The sequence below is a fragment of the Rhinolophus hipposideros genome, assembly GCF_964194185.1.
Source record: "Rhinolophus hipposideros genome assembly, chromosome: 8".
Lineage (NCBI taxonomy): Eukaryota > Metazoa > Chordata > Mammalia > Chiroptera > Rhinolophidae > Rhinolophus > Rhinolophus hipposideros.
In genome coordinates this window covers 57655494-57661493 of record NC_138054.1, presented here as the reverse complement: position 1 = coordinate 57661493, position 6000 = coordinate 57655494, and positions in this window count along the sequence as shown.

The window sequence follows — 6000 nt, the reverse complement described above, 5'->3', positions numbered from 1 at the left end:
CCCTTCCATTTTGTATCACTCCTGGAGTCTTCAATCTGAAATTTGTATTCACAACAAATTTATTTCTAAAGCATTGGCCCATTTTCATTTTAGAAACTTTATTCAGAGTTGCGTTTAAGGAGCTCGTCGTCGGGTACCTTCTAACCACAGTGTGGGACTGCAGGCGACATCGCGCACTGTACACCACTGTCTTTTGTTTTTAGAAGGATGGGTTTAATATTCAGACTTTATCTGACTGTCATGCCCACTACAATTATGGATAATTATTATGTCTTGCTGAGAAATCACAGTGGGCTATGGGCTATGCAGAGTAAGACTAACTGACACACATGTCCCCTCCTGGTACTTCAGAATTTAAATAGGCATATTTAGATTTCCGTAATGGCGTGGAACAGGAATGCTCTCACGCTGTGTGTGTGGGTTGGGGTGATCACTACAATCACTGCTCCAGGAATGAAGCCCTTTCTCAAAGTGCAAGTGGAGGTAACCAGTATCTAAAAGGAGGTAAGAAATGGGGAAAGAAATAAAAGATGGAAAAATTAGGACATTTGAAGGCTGAAAATGAGGCTTTGTTTGTAACATGCTCACAAAAAGAATGTCAATCTTTCAAGAAAGGCTGCAATTACCAGAATGGCAGGCCTCTCGTTCTCATTCCTAATGCAGCAAGCATTGATCAGGTGCCCCCCCCCTCCGCCCCCATCTACCAGAGTCCAAGCATGCCAATGTTTTAAAGTAATAGAAATCTCTTGATGTCAAATTCTATTGCTGTACATGTTGCCATCACTGATGGATAGGACATATTTTTAAATTAGAAATATTCAATTTATAAAGGTTAACATGCTTTTTTTTTAACTCAGTGATTCAGATCCTGGAACAGATTCTCATAAGGACAAACGGTTTGTAAAATACAGTGGAGGAATTTATCACATGGAATGAATCTTGGTGTTCGGCATCTTGGTACCTTTCCAGTTTGGGCCACACACTCTTGCGAACCAGAGTTAAACGAGGAAGGGGCCCTGCACAGACAGATGGGGTGAGCGCCAGGGCAAGAGCTTGGATGGACAAGGGGGGTGAGGGAGTCGGTGGGCCTGGAAGCAAAGCAAAACAGGGCACACGGGAAGGAGAGGAGGTTTGAGGAGGTTAGAGGCTGGATGAGCCAGCCAATATGAAAGAGGCCATCTGTGGTGAGGTTTACACATAGCTTCCAGAGCCTCTATGGACGATGACTGACCTCTGTCTAAACACCCACGGTGAAGCTTGACTCACAGTTCTGTAGCTTCCTAGCTGAGCGATCTTGAGCACGATACTCAATTTCTTATGCTTCCGGTTCTTCTCTTTAAAATGGAGCCCTTTCTTATAGGCCTGTGGTGAGGTCTCAATGAGTTCATCCATTTAAAGTGCTTGGCGTGATGCTCCGTAAATGTCAGCTATTATGATTCAGAGGAGTCAAGTGGATAGTTTTTCATTTTTTTGACTACCCAACATCCAAATCTCTTCCCTTTGTGTGGGTCCTGGTGGGAGGCAGGGCTTACCCTGCACAAAGGAGGCAGAAGCTGGGCCTGAGGGCAGCCGAACGCTTCTCCTCCTGGGATTTCAATCCTGAGGGAGCAAGACAAAGGTGCCAGGCCACGCTTAGGGACGATTTGCAGAACTGGTGGCTGTAGGGAAGGGGTGGCTAGGCTGGTGTGGTGGGGCAGCCAGACTGTCCCTGTGCTAACCTGGCATAACCCAGGCTGCCTAACCTCCCTGGCTCCTGCCCTGTGCTCTTGCAATAAATTCCTTTTCTGCTGAGTTAGCCAGAGGCCATCCTGTGGTTTGCAACCAAGAATTCTTAAGAGGAGCCATGCTCAATGGTGCGTCAAACACCACTGGGAGGAGGGGAACACAGGCCTCTGGAATCCCATCAGACTGGGGAGAGAAAACAGCCTTAAAATCCACCACAGAATCCAGAATGACCTCAGAGCCACCCAACAAGACCCAGCACAGAAATCCTGCCTCAGGAGATTTGGCAAGGATACCAGAGCATCCTGACCACAGCCTTGGAGGACCAGACGAGGAGAAATCACACACTAACCTCTGAACTTGGAGATGGCACACGCTGGGAAACCAGGGGGTAGGGGAGACGAGCAAACATTTACCCAAGACCGACACCACTGGGTTCTGGTCTCTAATCCTCTGTTACTGTTTTTCTATCAATGGCTTCCTCACAGGGAGCATGAGATTTTTCTGCACGTGGGGCAAAGGTGTGTTTATCAGCTTGTTGCAAATTACATGGTAAACACGGATCCCCCTGGTTGAGGCAGTTACTGAGTCTCCTGTTAGATTAATAAGATCACAACAATCTGGGCAGACTTTCAAGTGTTTGTTTTCAAAACCTTACTTCACAGGGTGGTAGGCACATAGTATCAGGCCTGACCGGATTCTGGGGGTTTGAACAGATTTCATTTCTGTTTTATTTCTGTCTATTTCTTCACATATGTGGGGTGGGGGTGGGGGGGGTCAGTACTCTATAACCCATTTTGTTATCAACCGGTTAATTTTATTTTAACACTTAACCCCTACAGTGTTGTTGGTCTCGGCCCACAGAGGGCAAAAGCTTTTGAAAGGGTCATTGCTATAGGGAATCATTTCTTGTACTCTTGAAAGTTTTTGGTAGAACTTCCTTCAGTCTGTAATTATATGCATTTAGCAACATTTACTAGAAGTGAAATTCCGTAACACAAGCCTCAGTGTCCTGTTAACTTGTAGTGTTACATTATGGGTGCTGCAGCAGCTTGCCACAAGCATGCCACCTCCACTCCTCAGTGCCACTAGGAAGGGTTCTGGGGGACATAGAAGCACAGCCTGGGTGGTGGCTGGGGCAGCTCTCGTTGCTGCACTCTAGAACTTCCCATTGCCTTCACCACCTGCCCTCTAGACTAACTACACAACACTGTGCCCCACGTGCTGCCAGGACGTGGGGAAAGTAAGAGATGACGGAAAACCTTCTCTACCTTCAAGGAGCCCAGCTGGGGCCACAGAACACTTCTCAGCTCCCAAGCACGCAGGCACTGAGAACTTTCACCCCCAGGCTCAGTCCGCCTTTCCAACCTCTTGTCATACCTCAGTCTCCCCAGGGCTGCTCTGCCCCACCCACACTCTCCTTCCCTCCAACCCACAGCCCCAGACACTCAGCTCCTCCTGCCATTCCCCCACACTGTAAGCAGCCTCACATTCCTCAACTTGCCATCTGCTTCCCCACCTGGTCACATCCTTCCAAACTTAAGCATAGGGCTGTTCGTCCCAAACTCATCCTTAAGCTCTCAGCCTTCCCTTATCCCACAGCACCCAACTTGGTCCCAGGGATCCCCACCTGGTTTTGGACTTGACTGCCTTCCTATCTGATTCTCCCATAGGCCTGTGCCCTTTGGGACATTTCAAATTCATCTTTATATCCTCCATGCTGAAGTTAGGATATACTGAATATTGGGAATTTAGTGAGTGTTAAATGAGTAAGTAGATGCATGAATGAATGAATGTTACTAGAGATACAAATAATAATTAATAATTAGCTTTATCTAAAGGGCTTTTCAATTTACAGGAATTTCATACTCATCAGTTTATATGATCCTCATGGTAAGTTAGAAAGCTGTTACTATGCCTGAATTTCACAGAGACCTTAAATTATAACAATAACAATAACTCTAAAGTCTGACGACTGGCTATATGCCAGGCATTTAAACCTGCTCTGCTAACCCTGAAACAACTGTGCAAGGTAGGCACTCATTATCTACAGCTGGGGAAACTGAGTCTCAGAAACTTGTCTAAAGCCAGAACCAGGATTAGAACCCACATCTTGGGACTCCAAAACCTTCCCTTAGTCCCTGACACAATGTTGGAAGATAGGCAGGAAGATAGAATCACTTCCAGCCAGACAAACGGGGCCTGAGCTAAAGTTTGAAGGACTGAAGTGAAGATCTGTGAAGGTTGGACAGCCTGCTCAGTGACACTGAGAAGGGCGAGCGAGGGGCAGTGGAAGCAGGCAGGCCAGGCTGGGGGCCTGGGACCTGAGGGACCGTGTGAGGTGTGGGGCGTGGAGCAGGAAATGGTCAATGCCGGTCGCCAGGAGGCACCGAGTCACAAGAGGCCTCAAATGCTCTGGGGTAAGGTGCTTGGGCTTTACTTTGTCCACAGTGTGGTGTGTGTGTGGGGGGGGGGGGGCGGGGGGGGGAATGAATACAGCAGGGGCCTGTGAACTATTCTATGTCAGTGGGGGGAGAGGCTGGAGGCAATAGGACCAGTTATAGGCTATGGCAAGAATTCGGAGAAGCCATAAGGTAGCGTAACTTGGACAGTGGAGCAGAAATAAAATAGGGGAAACAGATACATGAGATATTTCCCATACCTCCCTCCCTCCTTCTCTGTTTTTAGGCCAAAGAAATTTCTCTAATGAAGAACTTCCTCCTTTGCTGGTTCAGGACTCCGTGCCTCTGTACTTTTATGTTCCCTCTGCCTCCAGGGCTCCTGCCCTCCCACACCCCACGTCTCTGGAGAACACCAATGCGTCCTTCAAAACCTTGCTAAGATGTAACCCCTCCAAACAGATCCTTCCTCGCTACAAGCATGACGGAGTTAATGATCCCACCTCTGTACCAACTTTCTATCTTGTACATGCTTCTGTTGGGACATCAGTGACAGTGTAGAGTGTTTCCACATCTGCTTCCCCTGGTAGATTGTGAATTCCTCAATGGTTCTGACTAGTTTTGTCTTTGTGTTCCTGTACCTAGGGGCAGTGCCTGACACATACTCAGCATGATGTTGAATGAATGAATGTGTGAATGAGCAGATGATCGAAGACATTAGTCTCTTCCCTCTTTTCTAGCCACTTGCTGAATAGAAGTAAGCTACACTTGTCATTCTGTCTCAGATGAGGTACTTTATTTTGAAAAATGCCTTCAGTTTAAGCTCCGTTTTTGTAAAGTTAATGAGTGGCTCATTAAGCAAGTTTGAAATACCCAAAACAAACAAAAAATGCTTGGGCGGAAGGGAATGGAAAGACAAGAGAGAGGGGAAATAGGGTGGAACCATTGGCCTACAGTTGCTGCTTTTCCTGAGCATGACAGGGAAAAACAAACCACCCGGGCCTGGGGCCTCTGTTACAAGCGACCTCAGACAAAGTTTTTACTTCACCTCCTTCTGCTAGCTCACAAGAGGAGCAAATAGGAAAAGACTGAAAATGGTAAGGAACGCCACGAAGAGACGTATTATTATTATTCTACCTGGATGGTAAAATACGGCCTTGTGAATTAAATGCTAGCTTCCCATGCTCACCCCCCAAAAAGGATGATGTTACTATTAAATGTATCCCTTTTACTTACTAAGACACACATTAATTGGGGAGAAAATGTTTTCCAAAATATAAACTTAAGTCTGTTAAAAAGCACACATCTTCACAGAAAAGTAGGAAGTTTATAGAGACTCACAGCCTAACCTTAGATGGGAAGCCATCTGTGACTTTCAAACAAGCATTTTTACTAGCTGGAGGTGGCACACTATTGTGAAATGCTAAATTAAATACCACTAAACATTATTTTAGTTTCAAAAAGTAGTTACAGGCTTGAATAAGCACACTTTTATCAAAGGGACACACAATCTAAAACCAAAATAGTTCAGTTTAATGTGCCCAAAATATTCTTACCCCATACATTGTTAGAAAAAGAAATCTAAAATTTGCTGCTAATTCATTTGATGGCAGCCAACATCTCCTATCTTCCTTGGCAAGAGGGTCATTTTTTATGCTGTATTTTGCACACAGAAATCTGCACAGAGTGATTTGCATACCAAAAAACACATTTGTGAAAGAAACTGTTTGCATAGAAGCCAGGGAGAGACTGGGTTGCTACTGTTGGCTTCTATACACAACACCCCGAGGCTACTTGCTTTTATTTCCTCAGCACTTCATTTTTCCCACAAAGGGTTATGTACTTTATGATGCATTAAAAATTAAAGCAAATATATCTT